The 24,969-nt window shown below is 36.7% G+C and overlaps 2 long non-coding RNA genes across 2 annotated transcripts in view; one reads left to right on the forward strand and one right to left on the reverse strand.

Moving 5' to 3' along the window:
• Positions 1 to 4,641: 4,641 nt before the first annotated feature.
• On the reverse strand, positions 4,642 to 10,574 carry LOC116668082. The gene is made up of 3 exons (XR_004325162.1): positions 10,333 to 10,574; positions 7,461 to 7,566; positions 4,642 to 4,725 (listed from the first exon to the last, which is right to left on the reverse strand). It is a non-coding gene; the product is annotated as an uncharacterized LOC116668082 (long non-coding RNA).
• A 6-nt stretch (positions 10,575 to 10,580) lies between these two features.
• The window catches only part of LOC116668077, a 42,464-nt gene continuing 28,075 nt past the window's right edge, over positions 10,581 to 24,969 (forward strand). The window contains exons 1-2 of the long non-coding RNA XR_004325157.1: positions 10,581 to 10,796; positions 11,093 to 11,177. This is a non-coding gene — a long non-coding RNA (uncharacterized LOC116668077). The remainder of the gene's footprint in view (positions 10,797 to 11,092; positions 11,178 to 24,969) is intronic.

Below are 24,969 nucleotides of genomic sequence, written 5' to 3' on the forward strand. Positions count from 1 at the left end.
TTAAATGACACTGTTGAGACATTGTCAGTCCTGAACAGCCTATCCCCAGAGTCCTTGTTGACAAGTCATATAAACCCCCAATTTATTTAAGCAACTGTGAGCTGGAGCTTTTGCTATTTGCAGATGAAGTCATTCCTAAATGATACTTAATCTCACGTTAATATTTTCCAAAAAAAAAAAAGTTAATTGTTCCCAAGCAATTTATTGGGAATTTTAATCCCCCTTTAATTTTAAATAGGTATTTATCATGTACTAATTCCTGATTTTACTCCGCTTCCAACTGTAATTACATATGCATCATGTACCAATCCCCTGATATTCCTGTCCCTGTCCGGGCACATCATTCTTTTCTCACCTGTCCTTCATTCCTGTGGCAGTACCACGCTGTTTCAATTGTTGACACTGACCCTTCTTCTCTCTTCCCGTTCCTACCCCTTGCTTTAGTTGATTTCCATTTGCCTTAGTGCCAAATTACTACTTTTACTTTACACTGCCTTTCTTTCAAGAATTGTAACACTGGAGTCTATTTTGTAACCACAGTTACTACAGTTGTTTGGTTTGCATTTTACGCTTGGCTCTTCCCATCTGTCTTCCCCTATGACTTACCCATTTATGTGTTATTTTGGATGATATTTTTTGGGGGGGGAGATGGTTCAGCAGTATAATTTTTTTATGTAGATTTTTCAGGAAGGGTATAAAGGTGATGTGGGGCCCAAAGTTGATCTGGACTCTTTGTCTTGCTGTGCTTCTTGCTGTGACCTTGGGTAGAAACCTGTCCTGCATTGCACCCGACTCCTAGGGCACCCCTCCTAGCACATGTTCCCCAGGCCTACCCACTCCTGTCAGGTACACTTAGGAACTCTACACATTTCACTCTAAACTGCAGCATTTAATTTTTTTGTCTTTTCATTGTATTTATTTAAAATATATCCCTCACTTAAAGAGGATACTTTTTTATTGATTGGAATAAAGTTTAGTTTCAAATAGTTATTTTAAATTAAAAAGATGGCAACTTAATTTTAAAATTAAGTTAAAAATACGATTGATGGCATATAGATATGGCAAAAATCATAAGGGTATAGCATGCATTAAAATTAATAAAACTTGTAAATACTAATCTGTGAAAATATTAAGGTCACTGGAATCTTACTGACCCTGGCTGAATGTTGATTCTGCCTTTATTATCAGTATGACCTTGGGGAAATTACTAAACATCTCTAAAACCAGTTACTGTAAAGTACCTACTCCCCAAAGTTATTTTAGGCAATAAATGAAATGATATATATTAAAAAATTCATTATTATTCCTGGAAGGTAGTGAAAATGGAAAAAAAAAAGTATTGTTTCCTTCCCCCTTTTTATTGTTTTATTTTTGATTTGGAATAAAATCAAAATCTTTTCTGTCTCTCCCTCTGTGTGTGTGTGTGTGTGTGTACACCTTATATCCTACTTTTTCAGCTTTCTGGCTTTTTAAAGATGAGCTATTTTTCTACATTTTTGAGACAACTAAGCCCCCCCAAAATTCCACAACTTGTCCAATTCACATAGCTTTAAATAGCAGGGTTAGATGTTACTTCCAATAGACCACAGGCCAGCAAAGTTTGCTTTCAGGAAATGTCACTGAACATTAATACGTATTTCCAAAAATGTGAAAAGATAGAACATATCAAATATGCACCAGGTATCCCGCCCACTTATCAGGTTCCAGTTGATAAGCATTCTTTTCAGGCTTCCAAAGGCCTGAACTTCCACTTCATCCTAGGCTACCCTAGAGATTCTGATTTTCCATATTCAGAGCACTTCTAGAGACAGGCAAGGCTTAGGAGGGAAGCTTCTGAGGCAGAGCATGGCTGACAGCGCCGTCCGGTTTGCACTCACAGCACTTACTCATGTTTCTAATCATGGCCTTGTTTTCCCAGGAAACAAGATTGAAAACTTTGGACTTCTAATTTCCTGCTTTCTCTCCCTCTAATCTGTTAGAAGCCCCATAATTGATCACTTTTTGGTAATCTTGAACTTTTTTCCCACTGCTATGGCCCTATTTCTGACTTTACCAGTCTTCTCTATTATATTCCTAATTTCTTCATCTACATATCTCTTGATTCTCTCTGTACCTATTGTATGAATTTTCCTGGGACGTATGTCTCTCTTCTGTGTAAAAGTCTTGTTCCGTATATTTTCTTTCTGTCCCTCCAGACCCATTCCTTTCCTTTCTCGGTCCTGCTCTGTGCCCTGGGGGGAAGGCCCACATGAACTGTATCCATGGACTTCCTTCCCTTCTGGCTTCCAATTAGGTTTAGCCAGTAGGAGGCACGAGCAGGAGACTCAAGGGAACAGAGTCAGGTTGAGTACTTACTCCCTCGGCTCTCCAGCAGAAGGTTACCTGTCCTCCTCCACAGAAGGAGTTGCCTCAAGTCAGGGACACATTCTTACAGTTATAGCTTCTCTATGCAAGTTCCAATTATGTCTCTTTCCACTTCCCCTTTCAGGACTGGTGGTGGTGAACTTTTCCACTGCTGCTGGCGGGATGGGGTCCACCATCCCTTGTTGGTGTCCCTTACCCACACCCTTTGAAAATAGTCTCTCCATCAAACTCCACCCACTGATCCCCTTTGAATGTGCTATTTGCTTCAGACCCTGACTGGTAGAAACCTTAAATGCCTTTCCATTGCCTACTAAAATAAGTATAGACCCCTCCAGCCTCAAGCTGAACATAAACTTTCAGGCTACGCTTGGACTTTATTCTTACATTTTCCTCTTGCTCCAGTAAAATTAGTCAGTCATTGTTCCCTGAATAGACCTAAAAAAGGACATTGTGTTTTCTTTGCTTGGGAGACCCTTCTTCTCTAATCTCATCCGTCAAGACTTGCCACTTTCTCCCCACAGTTTATCTCAGATGTTACCTCTTCCATGACACCTCAGGCTGAGCTCCTTGGTTCACCCTTGTGTCCTCCTGTCTTCTGATGTTTATATTTTCCTTTGTCATAACTTTTAATGTACTTGTTGTCCTTTCTATTTTATAAGCTCTCCAGAGCCAGTGGGTGATTGTTATAGCTCTGTATTTTCTGCATGATCAGTATTCAATAAAAATATAGTGGATCTCAATAAACTATACTGGCAATTTAAATTCAGATTATTTTAAGGTGAGGCTAGTGGTTAAAATCAGACAGAACATTTTAAAACTCAGTTATATTATAGTAACAGGGGAAAACAATTTTATCTGACATGGAGGTAGAGAATAAAGAAAAGTCAGGAATAACTGCTTTGTCATTCACTTAAAAAATACATTTACTGAATGTCTACCTAAGTATCAGGTACTTACCGTAAGCACTACAAAATGCCTCTATTGATGTCCAGTAACATGGTATTAATAATTTTTAAAAGTTAGTAGAATAATTTAAAAAATGAGAGTTTATGATCAGTTACTCAATTGATAATTCTATAATTAAATTTTTGAGGGCAATTTTCTCACTATACATAGTGGGACACCAATTGTTGTATAACTGAAGATTTTCCCATGCTCCCAGAAATGTATCATAATTTATAAGAGGGCTGTCTAGATTTAGTTTTGTTTTTCTGGGAATTAGCAGAGACAGAGAAGATAGCTGTTAGTTAAAAAATGCCACAGGGAATATGGATGATGGCGTTTTAAATTATTATCATTCTTACATTATAAATTGTGGATTCTTTTGTTTATCTTTTGATAAACAAAAATTTATTCTTGGGAGAGTAAGGATCTTTTCCAGTGAATAAGAGGAGAAAAATGGTAAATTGAGACTATCTATTTAGAGAATTTCTCTTCTGTTGTGCCATCCTCCAAGAGTGTTTATTTTTGTTGTTTTCAACTCTGTGATGTTGCCTTGCCTCTTTTTTTTTTTTTTTTTTTTTAAAGATTGTGCTGTTAAAGAAAGAAGAGGGTAGACCAAACAGAATTGTTGCAGGATAAGCATTCTTATTTGGTCACAAAAATCTCAAAATGATGAAATCAGTATTAATTGAATATTTATAAAAGCACACAATAATATTTTTCAGGTTCTTATGCTCAGGGACTTTAATCAGTTAAATTTCAAGTGTGGGGAATATAGATGGCAGAATAGCACAAGGATTCAGGAGCAGCATAAATGTGAATTTTGTTGCTCACTCTCTCTCATTTCGAGTTTGCAAACTTCTGGGTTCTTGGGTCCTGAATTGCTGTTTCAGGCTTGATTTGAGTCCTCCCAAATGTTGTATGTATTTCAGCACCACTTTTTGACTGATTGATATAAAAACTAATGATCTGCTTCAGAAAAAGTTAATTTCATGAACTTCTGTGGCTGATTATCTCTAATCTAATAGTTTTATGGAATGATAAATTTTATAATTTTTTTCTGATTATACAAAGTGGACATAACAAAAATCATTGGATATTTCAGATGAATTCCTGTCTTTAAGATTCTTCATGTTTCTACCAGAACTTTGCAAATTCAGACACAAGAGACATTGCTGTGCACTTGGAGAGATCTAGGTCCCAAAGCTGAGGTTGTATTTCCACTCCCCAAAACCAGACCAAACAACGAAACAGAAAATCAGTTGGAGAAGCTTCTTTAAACATTTTTCCTTTGAAAATAATGATATAAATTTAGTATTTGTTTCTTTTATTCCTTTTACCTCCCTGAAGGATGTCGCTGAGAGGTCCGTGTTGACTCTGATTCACCTGAGTCTTTGAGAGTGAGGTGAATGGTTAACTCTGATGGACAAAGAAGAAATAGTTTATATTAGCTTCAAACATTGGGTGCCACAAACATTTGGCTTTAAATCTTGCAACTGCTTCTTCCTTTCAGTTAAGTAATGGTACCAATGTTTGCTTCTGCGGGAATCTTTTGATGAGAGTTCTGTGCTTCTGTTAGAAGTTTTGTGTTCGCTTAACTTCAGAAGTAATTCCCAAATAAGGTTTAATATGTGACGTATTTGACAAATAGAATAAAGCAGTAGAACTTTCTACCTTAATTGAATTAAAATAGTTCAGTTATATTTTAAACACTTCATTCTTTAACAAAATTGGACCATTTGATTTTTCACAATCACTGTTCAAATATCAAATTCACATTATGAGATGTGACTGAGTTGTATAAGAAAAGAGAGCTTTAATTTTTATTATATAGTGAGTTTTCTTTTCTTTAGGATTTACAAGATAGTTACTTTTTTCCCTCATAACTTCCTTAAAATTTTTTTTAACTTCAGACAAAATAAAGCATATTTAGTATAAACATTAAATTTATGATGTAGCACTCTGCACAGAATATTGAAATGCTATTGTAGATTAAGAATCTGAAGTTCTTAATATCAAATTAGGGTTATTTGATTTCTTGGGGTGCTTTCAAGTCAGATATCCACTGCTGCTGTTGGTAGTGGGAAGGTTCTGGAAGCCTACCCACAGGGTGGTATAATTTGACAATGAATCCAAATACCATGTGAGGAAATTGACAATATTGGAGGAGAGGACAAAAACAAAGAGCAGTAGTTTTTGGTCTTTGTATAAGAATTGTGTCTTCAATATAACACTGGACCCCATCACCCCTACTAGATGACTCCAGTAGACTCCCAACAAGAATGTTATTTGGTGATCAGATTTGTATCTTCAACTCCAGCTTTATGTCATGGATTTCCCAGTCCCTCATACCTCACAGTGAGAGTAATCTTTTTAGATGTATTCAGCCACTTTTGGAAGTTGAAATAATGAGCCCTGATACTAGAATTTCTATTGCTTCTAGAGAAAAATATAGAATTAATTTAACTCCAAGAGCCAAATTCTGCCTTTAACAGTCCCTAGAGGTCCCAGATTAAAAAGGAAAGTTCTTACAAATTCCAACACATTTAACCTGCCTCATAGATTTTTCTCAGTGGTTTCACCCCCAGCCCAGTGGTTTGTTTTAATATCCTGCTAAAATGTTTAGAAACCAAAATAAAACAAAGCCATGGGGAGATGGAAAAGACTTCCCGAGCCTCTCCAAGGAGCAATGGAGAAATATTTAACAATTTTAAAACATTTTGAAATCTTCATAATAGCTCAGTGATGTATTGACTCACTCACAGTGACTTCCCTTTGCAGTAAATCTTGTGGGATAAAGTGAGAAATCTATAAAATGCATTTTAAGGCCTACTATGGTGTCCACTTAGTGATATGCAAAGCGCAAAAGCCAATCTGAGAAGGAATTATGAATTCAATTAAAATATACATTTTGTTCCAGGCAGTGTGGTATATGTTTCAGGGGACACAGCTAATGAAATGTTTTTCTTCTTCTCAGAGACCTCATAGTCCACTGGTGATGATGGAAGTGGGAGCTGGGCGGTGGCAATGATGGAAGTGAGTCGATATCTATTTATCAGGAGACAGGTAAGGTGAATACTCCATAATTAAAATAAATCCAGTATGTGATGAGCAACGTTCATCATTTGCTTTATTCATTAACTCATATTAACTAAATATTTATCACAAGTACTATTAGATAGAGGGGCTGTTACTCTAACAACCTTCCCCTGAAGGGTTCTAGTGGAGAGGAAAGAAACAAGATCACATCCTGACCTTACAGTGTGATGACATACAGATGATAAACTGCAGAAGCACAGGTTTGAACACATGTGAAGGGAAGGACTAGGAGTAACAGGAAGCAAGGCTGGAATCACTGCTAGGGGTCAGAACATGCACAGCCTTTTGGACCTAAATCCAGTGGTGGGATGATACTGTGCAGCATTTCCACATCTGTCCCTCTTCTGCCCAAACCACGCCTTTTACGCAGTGATTCCTCCTACGTGCTACTAGTCTTGGAGCCTTTGAGAACTCCATTGCCCCCTGAAAACAGAGGACACAGGTGTACATGAACACATGTATAAGATTACTACTGTTTTTTTACATGGAAGAAATTCGATGATGTTCCTTCAGATTTCTTAAACCTGCTAAAAATCCAACTTAAGAAAGAAATACTCATGTACCTGGTGATGCAGAATCTTCAAGTTTTGGTATCTTTACAAGAATGATTTAAGACCGTCTTTTATACCCCTTCAAGCTACACTGAACTTTATGCAGGAAAAGGAAGACTCAAGGCACTGAAATAACTTCAGGTGAAACGTGCTCATTTGGAAGTCAAGGTCTATTGTAAGAAATTATGTGTGGAAATGAAGAATGCAGTGTTCAACCAATCTTCCTTTGGCAAGGGAAGGAGTTTTCTGTGGTAATGCTGACCTTCCAGAAGCAGAAGTAGAATGGTACAGGAAAGATGATGAAGAGCATAAATTGGCTGGAGTGCTGGCTATGATCTGAATGTTTGTGTCTTCCTAAAATTTATATGTTGGAATCTTAACCCCAAGTTGATGGTATTAAGAGGGAGGGCCTTCAGAAGGTGATTAGGTATGATGAGGAGCCCTCATGAAAGGGATTAATGTGGTTCTTAAAAGAGACGGCAGAGGACTAGCTCACTCACTCACCATGCGAGGACACAGCGAGAAGCAGGCGGTCTGCAACCTGCAAGAGGGAGTTCACCGGAACCCGACCGCGCTGGTACCCCGATCTTGGACTTCCCAGCCTCTAGAGCTGTAAGAAATAAATGCCTGTTGTTTATAACCTACCTAATTTGTGTTTTTTTTTCTTAAAGCAGCCCAAATGGACAAAACAGTCCTGAAAAATAAAGGAGAGCAGAAGAAAAAGCAGTAACAGCAGGAAAGCCAGATTCCAAATTCCAGAGTTCTGGTTCCCTGTGTTAGAAATGTTCCCATGCTCTTGATAGGTGAGTGAATCAGTACAGGAATATGATGAACCAATCTTGAAAAACATGTAGGATATTAAATTTTTCACATCCTGACAGTCTGTGTCATTTGTTTTAAGTTTCCATGTTGCACCCAAAGACTACTTTGCCAATAAAGTTCTGAAAAAAACTTACAAAATAAAATCAGAGCCAGAAAAGGCAGGCCATTTTTGCTTTGAAGGCCTAGAAATAGTTGACTATGATGAATACAGTACTGGTTGGAAAAAAGGAAGAATATTACAGTTAAAACAGTCAAGGAAAACAAAAACACAGGGTCCAGGCACTGTTAGAACAATTTACCAGAAAGGAAGTATGGAGAGATTATTATTATTATTTTTTAAAAATGAACTTCTTCAGTTTACTGATAGCATCCAGAAATCAAGAGTCACTGGATGAAGGTTCAGAATTCACATTAGCATCAGATTTTGAAACTTGGCACTTGTGATAAATATGGTTTCACATACTGTGCATTACTTACTGAAGAAGCCATAGAGGTGATGATAATTTTGAAAAAGGTGAGGAAGGGGGAAGAATAAGTATCAGAAAAGTGAAAGGAGGAAAAAGTTGGCTAATGCTGAAGTTGACCTCAATTGTAATTTTTTGTCTGTGTATCTTTCATATGTTTTTAGAAGAAAAGCCTGCTGAATGTGTGCAAGTACTCTGGAAGTAGCTAATATAAACACCAGTTTACAGATAACTGGAATCTAAGAAAGGTTTAATAACTTGCCTGAGTTCACACAGAGTGTAAATGTACTATCTTGGATTTTAAAAAAGTTCTCATAAGATTCTAAACATTTTAATCTTTCCATTGCACTAATTCCTTCTCAGATTTGATCTTTTACATGGACTGCTTTATTTTATTAGAACAAATGAAGAATGATATTAAGTAACAGTTATAACTTGTTGACCAGTTAATGTTAGAAAGACTATCTAACCATTGATTCCACTAAAACTGAAATAATCGCATTTGACCAACATTTTCCAGTATGGTGCTACTTAATTTAACAAATATTTATTGAATATCTACCATGTATAAAACACTGTGCTAGGATCTGAAGATATGGTGACAAAGATTCTTTCCTTGACTGAATTCTGAGCAGGCTCTTCTGACCTCTTTTTCAACTAGGTCTTGACTTTGTATTCTTCTTTTTTTAATTTATATTTTATTTTTATTTAGGTTTGTTTGTTTGTTTGTTTGTTTGTTTGTTTATTTATTTATTTATTTATTTATGTATGTATTTATTTATTTATATGAGAGTACTGGGGCTTGAATCTCAGACCTTGTGCATGCTAAGCACACACTCTACCACTGAGCTCTACCCTCCCACTTTGGCCTTGACTTTGGACTTCTGTGTTGGTCTCTGTATTTTCACATTTTAGCAAAAACATTGCTAAATCAGTTTAACTGGAATGCACTATCATTAATACTTGATCTTCCTCAATATCCAAGTTGGATCCTTCATCTTCCGTAATCCCCCAGGTGATGTCTGATCACTCTCGCCTGCCTTTAGCAAGAATCGTGTCAGATCAGTTCAGCTGGAATCCCCTTATCCCTGGTATTTCCTCTCGGTAATTTTCGACTTACTGACTCCCCTTACTCCCATGCACCTCATTCCTTTGCCATAAATTACCACTTTTCCTTGTTGCGTTCAGAGTTGAGTTCCATCCCTCTCCTTCCCTACAAAACTCTGTTGCTGGGGTCCCTAGCCTTCTCATGATAGTTCTGAATAAATTCTGCCTTACTGTTCTTTAACAAGTGTCGTAAATAATTTTTCTTTAAAAATGCCAGGATATAAGACAAAATTTCCTGGTTCTAACAGAGATTACTATCCAGAAACAAACTTTAAATAACTGAAAAATGAAAGGAATGGGAAAGAAGTCAGGTTGCTGTAAAGGTCCTGTAAATGGCTCCTATCCAATCAGTCAAAATTTAGGGGGTGGGGAGGGAGGTGTAGTTTACAGAGTTGAGACGCCACCTTGGATGAAGAGAGATAGAGTTTGGGCATGCAATTTGCTGAAGGCTATATCAAAATCACCTATTCCACCCAAAAGTTCTTAGCTGTTTTAATTAAAGAGTCAAAGCTCTTTTAATAAAAGGTAATGTTGGAAAGGGTAATTTTTAAAATGGTTTATCAATTCCATTTCTGTATAAAACACACGGGAGAAACCTAGCCGATCAACACATAATTTACCACATGAAAAGGTACTTTTATTAGACGTCAAGTCCAAGAACGTACAAAAGTTTCTTTTGCCATGCCTACAGTAATTGTCTACGCGTTTCCGCTCAGCTCCTAAAAAAAAGGCCACCTATCCCCATTCTTTTCCTTCTGTCCCAGTTACAGTACAGTCACGGGGAGGAAGGAGGCTGGTGAAGACAACCCCCTAAGCAGTTTTCCACTGTCCCTTCTTTCTAATCAGAGACTCGTGGGTGTGAGAGGTCACACCACCCCCTCGCTGGATGAGAGAAGCGGCCCTTCACCGCAGCGGTCCAAGCGGCAAGTGGCGCCGGGTGACCTGCCGCCGACCTTGGAGAAGCTGCGGGGCGGGCGCGTTACCTGCCAGCTCCAGCGCCGTCCAGGGCTCCGATGCGAGGCCTCACGTCTATGGATGCGCCCACGGAAAACCCGAGCTCAGCTCTGTCTGTGAGCCAGACACTGCCCTAGCCTTGGTCTTCCTACTGCCCTTCCCAGCGGCGCCTCCAGCCGGGGCCTCGGCCGTTCCCGCCCTCGCTCCTGCGGAGCCGTCACCGCCCTGCCCCTCCCCCTCCCCGCCCCTCCCCGCCCCTCCCCTAATCCCCGCCGCCGCGACCACCGCCGCCGCCGCCGCCGGAGCCCCGGGGAAGGGCACGTTTATCCTTCATAGGACACGTTGTCCCCTTCAGCTCAGGGGTTCTCTAATTGGGTGTGAGAGTTCATGAGTGCACAGAGCTTGTTAAACACCCCAGTTCCAAGGCCTCCTTCCAGAGAGTCTGATAGGGTCCAGGAGCTCCATTCCCACCAGCGTTCCAGAGGGTTCTGAGGTAGGCAGCCCGCGAGCCACGGTTTGGATAGATACTGCGCAGGACGGAAGGCAAAGGCGTTAACGTGGTCTTTGTTCCCTCAGCCTCCCAGGAGGGAACGCAGCGGCTTTCTCGAAGACCCTGCTTTTGAGGACGTTAAGCCCACCTCAGACCTTCGTGGAGGAGCCTTGGTCTTTGTCGTCTCCCTCGCCCCCCGCCCCCGCCCGTTCCTAGCCTTGCCGTCTGGGGTCTGCGTGGATTGTCTTGTAAGTGCTTCCTTGCTTTGATTCATGGGTTTTTCTTTTTCTTTTTTTTAGTCGCGATTTTTGTTGAATGCTGGTTACCCCAAAATCCCACCCAGACAACTCACTGAGGAGACGAAGCTGCTTTACCTTCACCGTGGTAAGGGGGAACACTGCCCTGACAGTGTCTTCGCGTCCCAGAGGGAGGGGGACTAAGGTGGGATATTTGTGAGGGTTCTGAAGTCCAGTTTACGCCTGGACTCCCAGTACAGGGGCTTGATTAGAACTAGGTAAGGGTCGTAGTGTAATAGTTTAAAATTGGTGGATTTTGAGGTGATGGGTTCAGAGTCTGGGGGTGTAAACTGTCATTTATGTTTTTTATTGAAGAGTTTATGAATCTTTCATAAAATTCTTGGAATAAACAAAAAAATTATTTGCTGCTTTAATTTTCCTGGGCCAGAGTTTCCTGGGGTACTTAAGTTATATTGATGATGACAGTGGAATATTAATAAAGTCGTGTGACTGTAGACAGTAAGCTGTGTGGTGAAGATGGTTTCAGCTCTCACTACTTTAAAATAAAACTAATTTTAATTAAATATATTTTTCATTCACTTCTTTGTTGGTTTAATTTTACTGGCACAAATTAAAGCATATTTTTTTTTCCCCAGAAAAGTCTCAGATTTGTTATATTCCCTGGGTTATTTCATGCTTGAGGATGTTTGTTGCTGTTTTAATGTGGAAAGCGTTTTGGTGGAATATAAGTTTCTTAGGGCAAACTTTTTCTCAGAAATATAAAAAATTTTCCTAATATTTTCCTACATACACTTGGATATAGAAGTTAGAGAAAAATAATTTTTTAATAATAGGATTACATGGGGGGAGGGTTATAGCTCAATGGTAGAGCTCGTGCTTAGCATGCTTAATCTCCATTACCTCCATCAAAAAGTGATGATAATAAAAAATAAATAAACCTCATTACCCCTCCACCCAAAAGAACCATCACAGTATTGTTAACCAATGCATGGTTCTAGCACCTAGTAGATGCTCAATAAATATTTCATGAACAAATAAATAGATATAAAATCAAATTATTTTGTAAAAGATTATATCTATTGTTTTTATACTAAACATTTAAAATTTAAGTTCATATTAAATTCACATAATTTTAAAGGAAGAAAGAGAAATAGATGAAATAGAAGGAACTGCTGAATTTAAGTGAATGTTTATCCGCAAAGAGATTTTATTTTGTAAAGAATACTTCTACGGTTACCAATAGAAGGTTATGAGAAAAGCAAAGTCTTTGGAGCCATTTTTCTCCCATGATGTATTTTTTAAATGTTATCTATTATTTCACTAAAATGATAAATGAGAATATTTGTGCTTTTATGTTTACTCCCATGCCTTCTTCCTCCTGCTGATTTCTTGGGTAAGTTGTCATTTTCATGTTTTCGAGCTTATGACACTTGAGTGCTGTTACGGAGCCACAAATCTTGCCATCAGTTGTTTCACCATAACTTCTCTATTGAATAAAATCTTTATGTTGATTCATCTCTTGGTTGGTTGGATTTCACTGTCAAGTAGCTATTCTGTCCAAAAAAGGCTCATAAGTTATGTGTTCCTGAGATCTTGTGTATGAGAAGATATTTATTACTTTTATATTTGAAGTACAGTTTGGCTTTCTATGAACTTCTTGGGTTACGTTCCTCCAGGTTCTGTTGACGCTGGGTTTCTTTTCTTCTGAAACATGCTCCATTATTTTTTAGCACTGAGTATCATGGAGCTGTCTGAGGCCAGCTTGATTTTTTTTTTTTTTCTTTGTAGATGACGTGTTGTATTAGTCAGGGACCTCCAGAGAAACAACCAGTAGGATATATGTCTCATATGATTTTGGAGGCTACGTCCCAAGCTCTGCAGTTGGCAAGCTGGAGACCCAAGAGAGCTGATAGTGTAGTTTCAGTCCAAGCCTGAAGGCTTGAAAACCAGGAGAGGCAACTGGTGCCCATTCTCGTCTGCGGGCCAAAGACTGATGTCCCAGCTCAATCAGTTAGGCAGGTAAAGTTCCCATTAGTCAGTTTTTTATGGTATTCTCTTCATTTGATTAGATGAGGCCCAGCCACATTAGGGAGGGCCATCTGCTGTTCTTAGTCTACCAATTCAAATGTTAATCTCACCCATAAGCACTCTCACAGACACACCCAGAGTAATGTTTCACCAAAGGTTGGGCACCCTGTGGCCCAGGTAAGTTGACACATAAAATTAGCTATCACATGTGTTTTCTCCCTTGAGTGACTAAAGTATTCTTTCTTTGTCCTTAAAATTGACTAGGTTATATTAATTGTTCTGTGTCAATTTTACATAATTTCATGAATAGTCCCCAGAAGCTGTTACTACTTTTACTGCCCCCATTCCCACCTAATGATAGTCATCAAAAAGGAAAGATATGTAGGAAACTCTCTTTTCTCAGTATGAAAGACATATTACTATCTATTGAAATGAGAGATATGCCAAATGTGATCAGCATTTTATAATTCTGTCAGTTATTTAACAGATAGTGTCTACTATTCATTTGATAGATTCTTTGCAAGGACAACTCAGCGGTTAAGTCCTTGCTCTCAGGTGGCATCTATATTTATTGCACAATCCATGGTTAGCTTGCTCACATTTCCATATCTTGGCTGTTAGATATGTCTAGTGTTCATTTCTCTGATTCATTATCTTTCCATGTATCGGAGTAATTTCCATGTTATTTCCTACCCCTTAGTGAAGGAGTCAGGATGCAGACTAGTGGACAGCCTTGCAGCTACCACAGGCATGTGACAATCCTAGGTACCAGTGTGAGACTTTGATGTGGAAATGAAAGAGGAGGAAAGAGTGGCTTAAAATGACAATCATTCAAATATTTCACATATTGGGGAGGGCAGAATGGGGATGGTTTGTCTCAGCTCCATGATGTCCCTCAGCTGGAATGCCTAGCATGGCTGGAGGCTGGAATGTTGAGAATGGCTTGCATTTGTGCTGCTTCATATGGCCTTTGTTCCACATTGCATTGCCTTTAGGGCCTCTCCACAGCTGCCCTCTCTCTAGTTACTTCTTACATATCAGTTTAGCGTCCAAGTTGCACAAAGCTGAAACTGCCAAACCTTCTTAAAGCCTAGGCTGAGGAGTCCTGGGTCATTTGTTGTATATTTCGTAAGTTAAAGTGGTTTTTCTTCAAATGGATTTAGTTTGTAAATGGTTTGGACTTCAAAAATGCAACTAAAAAGAATCACAAGGCCTTGTGTTGATTCTCCACCCACCCCTTCAGTTTTAGGCAATGAATACAAGAGTAACATTATAGCAGTTTTTCAGAAAGCTTGTGCCTATTTTCCATTGTTGATGTTAGACTCTCTAAAATGTTCATAGTTTGGAAATTCTTACGGGTGTAAATGTAAATCTTTTCTGAAACCAAAAAGTCATTTAAAAATCACTGTAAAAGGTACCTTAAGAAGAATACAATGTGGTGGTTAAAAGTGTAATTTCTAGCAGCTGACTTGATAAGTTCAAATCTAGCTCCACCTCTTACTGGCCATGTGACATGGAGCAAGTTACTTAGCCTCTCAGTGCCTCAAGTTCCTCAGATGCAAGAGGGGGATATTAATAGTCCTTCCCTTTTACAGTTGTTGTGAAGGTTAAATGAATGTATACATGTAAAGCCCTTACAATGCATACCTATACCAAATGCTCAATTCTAGTTATCAATGTTATATAAAACTACCAATCCAATAGAATGCAACAAAATAAAAAAAGAAAAAGTGAAAACAGAGAAAAATGTTAGAAATATGGCCAGTGTGATAGTAATATGAAAACTCAATAAATGCATATTTATTAATCTTCACTATTAAGAAATAGATAATTAGATTGGATAAACATTACAAAATCCAGACACTTAATGTCTTTAAGAGCCAAATCTGAAATTAAACCACATGGAAAGATAGAAAATAAAGGAAGATTTAAAATATATATCAGGATAATTAAAATAGAAAAAGTTTGTTAAGCAAAATAATATGAAGTAGAAACTAAGGTAAAAAGCATAAACAGAGATGAAGATTACCACATAATAAATATAGTTAGAATTAATAAAAAGATATAAAAATTATGAACTTCTATGTACCCAACAATGTCTCAAAATATAAAATGACACAATTACAAAGTAACTTTGATAAATTCACGAAGATACTGGGAAATTTTTAACAAAACTTTATCAGAAATCGATAGATCAAGTAGATAATAAAAAAGTAATGGTCCTGAACAAAAGCAATACCTTGATCTGTACCCCCAAATAGAAGATATACATTCTTTTTAAGGATACATGAAACAGTTATAAACATTGGCATTAAGCACAGGTATTAGTTCTCAAAAGACGTCCCAATGAAGGTCAGAGCATGTCCTCTGAACACAGTACATTACATTGTAAGTCAAGAATAGAAAATTATTTAGGTATACTCCATAGATTTGTAAACTAAAACAGTACTACTACATAAGAGATAAATAGGAAATCACAATGAAAATAAATTTAGAATTGAATGACAGTGAAAGTTCTGCTCATTGAAGTGGTAAAAAAAGTAAGTTTCATTTATAACTCAATTTGAAAATAATTCAACATTTTAAGTATCAGCTCAAGAAGGCAAAAAGTATTGATGAAGGTAAGTAAAAAAAATAAGAGAAATGAATGAATAGGAAACAAACAGAAGATCAACAAAGCAAGAGCTGGTTCTTTATTAAGGTCTAGACTGCACTTACAACATTTGGTATATGTGAAGTATTGTCTCATGACTCCTCTGTCTTAGACACAAGGAAAAGAGTTATATATTCAAAGAGGAGGATTTTAGATTTTTCAGTGAACTTTTGGTTTTTGTTACCATGTTGTCCAATCACATAGATACCTTCCTGTATTTACTTTCTAATGCTGCTTTACATTCTGAGATAGAAGAAAATATTTTCTCTTTTGGAATTCGCATGTTTCAGGAAGTGAATAAATGTCCTAATACATTGTCTCAAGTGTACTAGTCCCACTGCAAATTCAAAGCAAAATATTTAAGAGAAAATTAAATATAAATGTAAATATACATATGTAAGGCAAAATAGGTATACATTCTCCACAGAGAAGTTAAGTAGAAAGTATATGAGGCAAAAAAAGTATATATGGCAAAAATCAAATTCCTACCCAGTGTGAGTTGAAGCATATATGGAATGTTTCAGACATATATACAAGAATTGGTGGGATGTACTTAATAAATTAAAAAAATTTTTTTCTAAAATTTCAGGGTTCAAGTTTTGTTTAGTTGTACCTTAATATTTGGAGCTACATCTGTTCTTTTTAGAGTCAAGTCTTTTACATTATCCAGAATGATGCCATCTGTTTCATTGTTAGGTTACTAATGAGAACTGTCTGTATATAGGCTTATTTCATCTAGTTGATATGCTAATAAATTCTAGGGGGAAAATTGTATTTTATTGAATTAGTTACATTTATGTAACTGGAATTGCTGTCATTTTCTCCTCTATGAAACCTTAATTCCCTTGTTCAAATTGCTCAAAATAGGTCGCCACTGAACGCTGTAATAGGTAACCAAATGAGTTTTGCAGTCACAGAATATCCTGATGCCCTTGTTTAACGCAATAATTTTGGACTTTAAACCAGATGGGCTCATTATCTTCTCTGTTCAACATGCCTCATAGTTAAGGAAGAATTAGTATTGATCTAGAAAAAGAATGTTTCATTCTTTCTCAACTCAAAACCTGTGCTCTGCCTTTCTCATTAGGATTAGCTCTGTTCTCACAGTTTGTAGGTTTCATCTTATGAATTCACTATAATGCCATTTTATTTTCAGGAACAAGCTAGGTATCCTATAGATTACATTAGTATGAAATTGACTTTGCTAGCCATTGTCAGAAGGAAATGGAAAAGGTTAGAAGTTTAGTTTAGTAGATACTTATTGAACATCTATTGTATGCTAATTGTTGTGAGGGAAAAAGAACCTTGAAAAATGACTTTGCTTTTTTCACTCAAAACCAGCATGATTGACTAATTGTTCAAATGAATGGTGCAAACTTTAAGTGCTATTTTGGACATTTCAACTTATCTCTTGTCTACCAGGAGGATTATTAACTTAAAAAGATTGGGCTTTGATTCACTCATAACAACAAATGCTTGGTGAACACTTCCTGTATATGATAGGATGTAATTGTGAACAACACTCCCTGCCTGCATGATGCTGGGAAAAAAGTAGAAAAGAGTTTTATAGGGAACAGAGTCTTCTATTGAAAGGCAATTTCTGAGATTTCAAAAAATGATGACTAAGGTGGTACTCTTTTCCTCCACGCTCTAAAGATTCCGAAGGGGAAATCTGGGGTCACAGGCATGTTCTATCTTGTTCGCATTGCTCAGTGAGAAAAATGTGGTCAATTGATTTCCAGGTTTCAGTCGGCATTTGACACAACATTTGTCAAATGCTGCCATTCAGATTCTTACTTTTTCCTTGAAAGGAAAACACCTCTGGTCTGCTAAATCCACACAAAAAATGAGATTGTGGTTAAAACAGAGTAAAATTTAAGTTGTTTTTTAGGGCACGTATTTCTCATCTTAAGTTAAAACAAATGCTCGTGTAACCAGGGAAAACATATTAATACCCTAAGGTTAAACTAAGTGTTACAGAATGAGTATGCTATAAATATTTTAAATCTTCGAGAAAAAATACTTTAAACTGGAAAAACTGCTGGAATTTCCTTGCATGTAGTAGCTTACTTGAATATTATAATAAATATACATTAAAATGTGTGCATATTGTCAGAATATTTCTATATTATCAGGTATTGAAGATCTTATTCTATGTCAAGTACTTTGCTAAGTGTTTTGCGTATGTTGTCTAAACATTAATTTAAGCATTACAGCAATCCTTAAGATAGGGACTATCACTAGTGAGATTTTGCAGGTGAGAAAACTATGCTTAAAGAAGTAAAATAATTTATTAGATTTCATAGAACTAGTAAGTGGCAAGTCTTGGCTTTTAAATCAGATCTGCCTGATTCCAAAGCCTATCTTTTAAACCATCCTTCTATTAGACTTAAAGTTTTATTTATCCAACTTGTAGTTATTTTTCCCCCCCAAACATTTTTGCTTCTATTTAATATATAGCCCTGAAGATTTTTGTAGATCAAGTTAAGACCTAGTACTTTGTCTGCAAAAACAGTTATTGACCCTCGTTAGCATTTATTGGCACCAACCACTCTAACCGTCCTTTTTTTTATTGAAATGTGAAGTGAAGCTACAAATAACAGATCCTAAAATGAGCAGGTATGACTTTGGAAAACAAAATCCTGAGAGTGAGAACCTAAGTCTACATCTGACCTATCTGCAGATTAGGGTGCCAAACTTATCCCTGTTTGCCTGAGACTATTCCAGCCTTGAAATGGAGAGTTCTACATCCTGGGAACCCTCTTAGTCCTGGTACCCCAAATTGTTGGCTACCCTCCTACAAGCAAGGATGGAAGGAAGTACATCTTTAATAAGGGAGACATTCTTTACTTCAGCCTGCAATTTATATTAACTGAGAGCTTTATAAGAATAAAAATGCCAACTGCTTCTGTATCTGTCACCAAAACCAATGTAAGGAAAGTTGTGCCCTTAGCAAGAGATATTGAAGTTCCAGGTCTCTCCTAAATTTAGGTACCTCCTAGGATGTACTAAGAAAACGTCTACACAAAAATATTTGATTGTGATTGCTCTACAAGGAATTAAAGCAGTGTATTTTTTGAGGGAATTCTATCCCCAAACATACACAAGCTTAGAAAGCAACTGTGTGATTTTTCAATCCCTAAATTTACTAGTGGATCCTCCAAGCATGTATCAAATACAGGTGGGCTGTGAAAACCATGCAGCTCTAGGTAATACATCCTCCCTAATGTCCACATCACTTATAGTCCTGGAGGGTAATAGTCAAAGAGAACCTCTCTGGGAGCAGAATCGATACCTGTGGAGGAAAATGAATGGGGGAGAGGGGAGATTCAGAGCTGCACTGTCTATAAAGTGACATAGTCATTAGCTACATATGGCTGTTGAGCACCTGCAGTGTGTCTATTCCATATTGAGATCTGCTGTAAATGTAAAATACATGCTAGATTTGAAAGACTTAGTTTGTAAAAAAGAATATAAAATATCTAATTTTTCCATATTGGTTATAAGTTGAAATAAGGTTTTGGATATATTGGGTTAAATAAAATACATCATTAAAATGAATTTCACCTGAGTTTTCTGAGTGATGTCAGAAAAATGGTGGCATGGGCAGTCCAAGCCTATCTTTATGAGAAATCCTGGATCCATTTAAGAAGCTGCAGCATCCCAGACAAACACAGAACTGAAAACAGCTGCATTGAAATGGGTAAAAAGAGGGATTTCACTTTATCTGCCTCAGCCCTTCTCACAGACTGGCACAGCCCAGTGACAAGAGAAATCAGCTCATCCTGTGACTTCTACAGTTGAGTGTGGTGGGAGCTACTTGTGGAGCACATGCCTGACCACTCTGCCTTTCACAGTGCACCCAATGGGGCTGGTTTTTGTCCTGCCTCACACGAAGTGCTGAAGAAGTCAGCACTGTCTGGATGCCTTGAACAGTAGGAGCAAAGAAAAAGGGGAGGGAGATTCCCTGAAGCCAGCACAGATCTGCAAGATTGGAAAAAGACACAGAACTGAGGCTTCTCCCCCAGTAGGGAGGAGGACATGTCTCCAGCATCATCAGTCTTCAGTGCACTCCCTGAGAGGCCGATCTGTCTCACCTCACATCAGATGCCAAAGAAACCAGCACAGTCAGACACCAGAGGGAGCAAGAGACTATCGAATCCTAAAAAAAAAAAAAAAAAAAAAGACTGCCTGGGGCAACTAAGTACAAAGACCCAGAATCTAGCCAGGTTGCAGATCAGTCAAAGGCAGCCTTTAAAGTCTGGGAGAGGTGGCTGTTTCTTTAAATGCACATACATTAACATAAAACTACAGAACAAGAAGAATCAGGAAGACATGACACAACCAAAGGAATAAAATAAATCTCTAGTAGCTAACCCTAAAGAAATGAAAATATATGAATTGCCTGACAAAAATTCAAAGCAATCTTCATAAAGAAGCTGCCTTAGACCTTTCAGGCTGCTATAACAAAATACCACAGACTGGGTAGCTTACAACAGACATTTCTTCTTAGTTCTATATGCTTAGAAGTCGAAGATCAGGGTATCAGCATGTTAGGGTGAGAGCTCTCGTCTGGGCTGCAGACTTCTTACTGTGTCAATGACATGATGGAAGGAGCCAGGGAGCTCTGTGGAATTTCTTTTATAAGAAGATTAATTTATTCATGAGGACTTCACTCTCATAACCTAATCACGCCCCCAAATCCCTAGCTACTAATACTGTCACCTTTGGGGCTTAAGATTTCAACATACAGAATTTTGTAGGGGACACAAACACTTCTCATTCAAAAGACATAGAGTGGCTATTGTGTTAAAAAGAAGTTCCAATTATATACTGTCTATAAGAGACTTATTTTAGATTTAAGGACACATATAGGCTGAAAGTAAAAAGATGGAAAAAATATTGCATGCAAATGGTAACCAAAAGAAAGCAGGGGTGGCTATTCAGATACTGATTAAAGGGTCAACTCAGCAGGAAGATATGACAATTATAAACATATATGGACCCAACATCAGGTCACGTAAATATATAAAACAAACATTGACAGATCTGAAGGGAGAAATGACAGCACAACAATAATAGGAGGGGACTTCAATATACTACTTCAATAGTGGCTGGAACATTCAGACAGAAAATCAGTAAAGAAACAGCAGACTTGAACATAAGACCAAATGGACCTAACAGATGTATATAGATCATTCTAATCAACAGCAGAATACACATTATTTTCAAGCACACACAGAACAAACTCCAGGAAAGATTACATGTTTGGTCACAAAACAAGTCTTAACAAATACAAGATTGAAATTTCACCAAATATCTTTTCTGACCACAATAGAATGAAACTAGAAATCAATGAAGAAGGAAAACTGGAAAATTCACAAATAGATGGAAATTAAGCAACACACTCTTGAATATCCATTGAATCAAAGAGGAAATCAAACGGGAAATTAGATATTGGAAAGTATCTCAAGGCAAAAAAAAAAAAGAAAAAAAGAAAAAAGAAAACAAAATATACCAAAAGTTACAGGATACAGTAAAAGCAGGAATTAAAAGGGAAGTTTATAGCGATAAAGTGCCTACATTAATGAGAAGAAAGATCTAAAATAAACAGGATAACTTTACACCTCAAGGAAGTAGAAAAAGAATAAAATAGGTCCAAAGTTATCAGATGGAAGGAAATAAAGATTAGATTGGAAATAAATAAAGTAGAGAATGGAAAAACAAAAAATTGATGAAACTAAGAGTTGAGTTTTAGAAAAGAAAAAATTGACAAACCCTTAATTAGCCATACTGATTAAGAAAAAAAGAGAGAAGACTCAAAGTCAGAAATGGAAGAGGAGATATTATAATTGATGTCACAGGTATACAAAGGATCATAAGAGACTATTATGTACAATTATATACCAACAAATTGAATAACCTAGAAGAAATGAATAAATTCCTAAAAACATACAACCAGCCAAGACTGAATTGTGAAGAAACAGAAAACCTGAACAGAGTAATAACAAATAAGGAGATCTGCAGAAATTAGTAATTAAAAACATCCTAACAAAGAGAAGTCCAGGACCAGATGTCTTTATTGGTGTATTATACCAAACATCTGAAAAATTAACACCAATTCTTCTTAACTCACCCAAAAACATTGAAGAAAAGAGTGCACTTCCAAACTCATTTTATGAGGCCATCATTACCATGCTAGATAAAGGCACCACAAGAAAAGAAATAACATCAAAAGGAATAAGATACTTAGGAATAAACTTAACCAAGGAGGTGAAAGACTTGTACACTGAAAACTACAAAACATTGCTGAATAAAATTAAAGACACAAAAATGGAAAAGCATGCTGTGTTCACAAGTTGGAAGACTTAATATTGTTAAAATAGCCATACTGTCCAAAGTCACCTACGAATTCAATGTAATCCCTATCAAAATCCCAATGGCATTTTTATGGAAATAGAAAAAAAAATCCTAAATTCATGTGGAATCACAAATAACCTCAAATAGCCAAAGCCATCTTAGGAAGATCAAATCTGGAGGCATCACAATTCCTCATTTCAAAATATATTACAAAGCTACAGTAACTAAAACAATACAGTATTGGCATGATGATGACATATAGACCAATGGAACAGAATAGGGAGCCCAGAAATAAATCTATGCATTTATGGTCAAATGATATTTGATAAGAGTGTCAAGAATATACAGTGGGCAAATGATAGTGTCTTCAACAAATTGTGCTGAGAGAACAGGATATCCACATCTAAAAGAATAAAATTGGATCCTTCCCTTACACCATACACAAAAGTCAACTCAAAAATCCCAAAAGGATTAAAGATTTAAATGTAAGACTTGAAGTTAGAAAGTTCTTAGGAGAAAACACACGAGACAAGCTTTGTAACATTGGTCTTGGCAAAGATTTCTTGGATATGACATCAAAACCACAAGTAACAAAAGCAAAAATAAAGTAGGACTACATCAAACTAAAATGTTTCTGCAGGCCAACAGGCACATGAAAAGATGCTTAACATTGCTAAGTATTAGAGAAATGCAACTCAAAACTACAGTACGGTATCATTTCACACTGGTCAGAATGGGCATCATCAAAAAGTTTACAAATAATAAATGTTGGAGAGGGTGTGGAGAAAAAGGAACTCTCTTACACTGTTGGTAGGAATATAAATTGGTGCAGCCACTATGAAGAGCAGTATGGAGGTTCTTTAAAAAACTAAAAATAGTTGCCATATGATCTAGCAGTCCCAATCCTAGGCATATATCCAGAACAGATGAAAACTCTTAATTCAAAAAGATACATGTCCTACAATTTTCATAGCAGCACCATTTACAGTAGCCAAGACATGGAAGCAACCTAAATGTCCATTGGCAGATGAATGGATAAAGAAGATATTACTTAGCCATAAAAAAGAATGAAATAATGCCATTTGTAGCAACATGGATGGACTTAGAGATGATCATCATCAGTGAAGTAAGTCAGACAGAAAAAGACAAATATCATATGATACCAGTTACATGTGGAATCTAAAAAAAAATGATACAAACGAACTTACTTACAAAACAGAAATAGATTCAGACATAGAAAACAAATATATAGTTACCAAAGGCAAAATTGGAGGGAAGGATAAATTAGGAATATGGGATTAACAGTTACACACTACTATATGTAAAATAAACAAGGTCATACTGTATAGCACAGGGAACTATATTCAATATCATCTAATAACTTATAATGGAAAAAGAATCTAAACAAGGATAGAGATATATGTGTATAACTGAATCACTTTCCTGTACACCTGAAGCATTAAAAATCAACTATACTTCAATAAAATGAATGCTTCTGCTTAGCAAAGGAAAAAAACAAGGTGAAAAAGGTACACTGTAGAATGGGAGAAAATATCTGATAAGAAGTTAATACCCAAATATACAAGGAACTCCTGTAACTCAATAGCAAAAAACCAAAACCAAAAACCCCATAAATAACCCAATCAAAATGGGCAAAAGAATTGAATAGACATTTTTCCAAAGAATATATAGAACTGGCCAACAGGTATATGAAAAGATCTCAATACTGCTGATTATGGGGGAAATGCAAAGCAAAATCACAATGGAATATCTCCCCACATCTGTTTGAAGAGCTGTTGTATTAGAAACAAAACAAAACAAAACAAAAGATAGATGTTGGTGAGGATTTGAAGAAATTGGAATTCTTGTACACTGTTAGTGTGAATGTAAATTGGTGCAGACACTATAGAAAACAGTAAGAGGTCCCTCAAAAAACTAAAAATAGAATTACCATATGGTCCAACAATCCTACTTCTGGGTACAAATTCAGAAGAATCAATCCAACTATATTATCTATAAGAAACCCACTTTGACAATTAAGAGATTAAAAGATTAAAAGTAAAGGGATGAAAAAAGACATACTATGCTAACAAATCTGAACTGTTACCTGCAAGGAGAGCAGCCGCCTTGTGGCTGTAAGAATGAAGCTATAGTGAGTAAATCCACCAGGAGCCTGGGTCTTGGCTAACTTCCTTAGGCACTGCACCAAACCTGGACTTTATGCCTCCAGTCTTCTTGTTATGTGATAACATAACATTTACCTGCTTGGGTAAATCATGATAATTGTAATATCTGACTGCAAGATGAAGAAACTGAGACTCAGAATTTAAGTAACTAGCCAAAGTTTACACAGTTAATATATAGAGGAGGTTGGATATGAAACCTGATATTTGACATCCTATGTAATCATCACCATCATTATAGGGTTAGCATTATTTTTTTGTTTTATTAACATATTTACACTACAAGTGTTTTACCAAGATGAGAATAATTCTTAACATAATTTTCAGTGAACATAAATAGTTGTTTTTACTTATAATTGATATTTTTAAAAAATGTTAGGGAACAAATAAGTTCTTTTTTTTTTTCAAACCTGAAAACTGGAATCAGAATAAGATTAGGTGTATTGATTTAACCCTCATGTATAGTGTTTTTTTTGGGTGTAGAACTTCAATTAAAAAATTCATGAAGCATATGCAGAATAGATAAACAAGATTATACTGTATAGCACAGGGAGATAGATACAAGATCTTGGGGTAGCTAACAGCGAAAAAAATGTGACAGTGAATATATGTATGTTCATGTATAACTGAAAAATTGTGCTCTACACTTGAATTTGACACAATATTGTAAAATGACTATAACTCAATAAAAAATG

The sequence above is a fragment of the Camelus ferus genome, chromosome 13 (genome assembly GCF_009834535.1).
Source record: "Camelus ferus isolate YT-003-E chromosome 13, BCGSAC_Cfer_1.0, whole genome shotgun sequence".
NCBI classification, from domain to species: Eukaryota; Metazoa; Chordata; class Mammalia; order Artiodactyla; family Camelidae; genus Camelus; species Camelus ferus.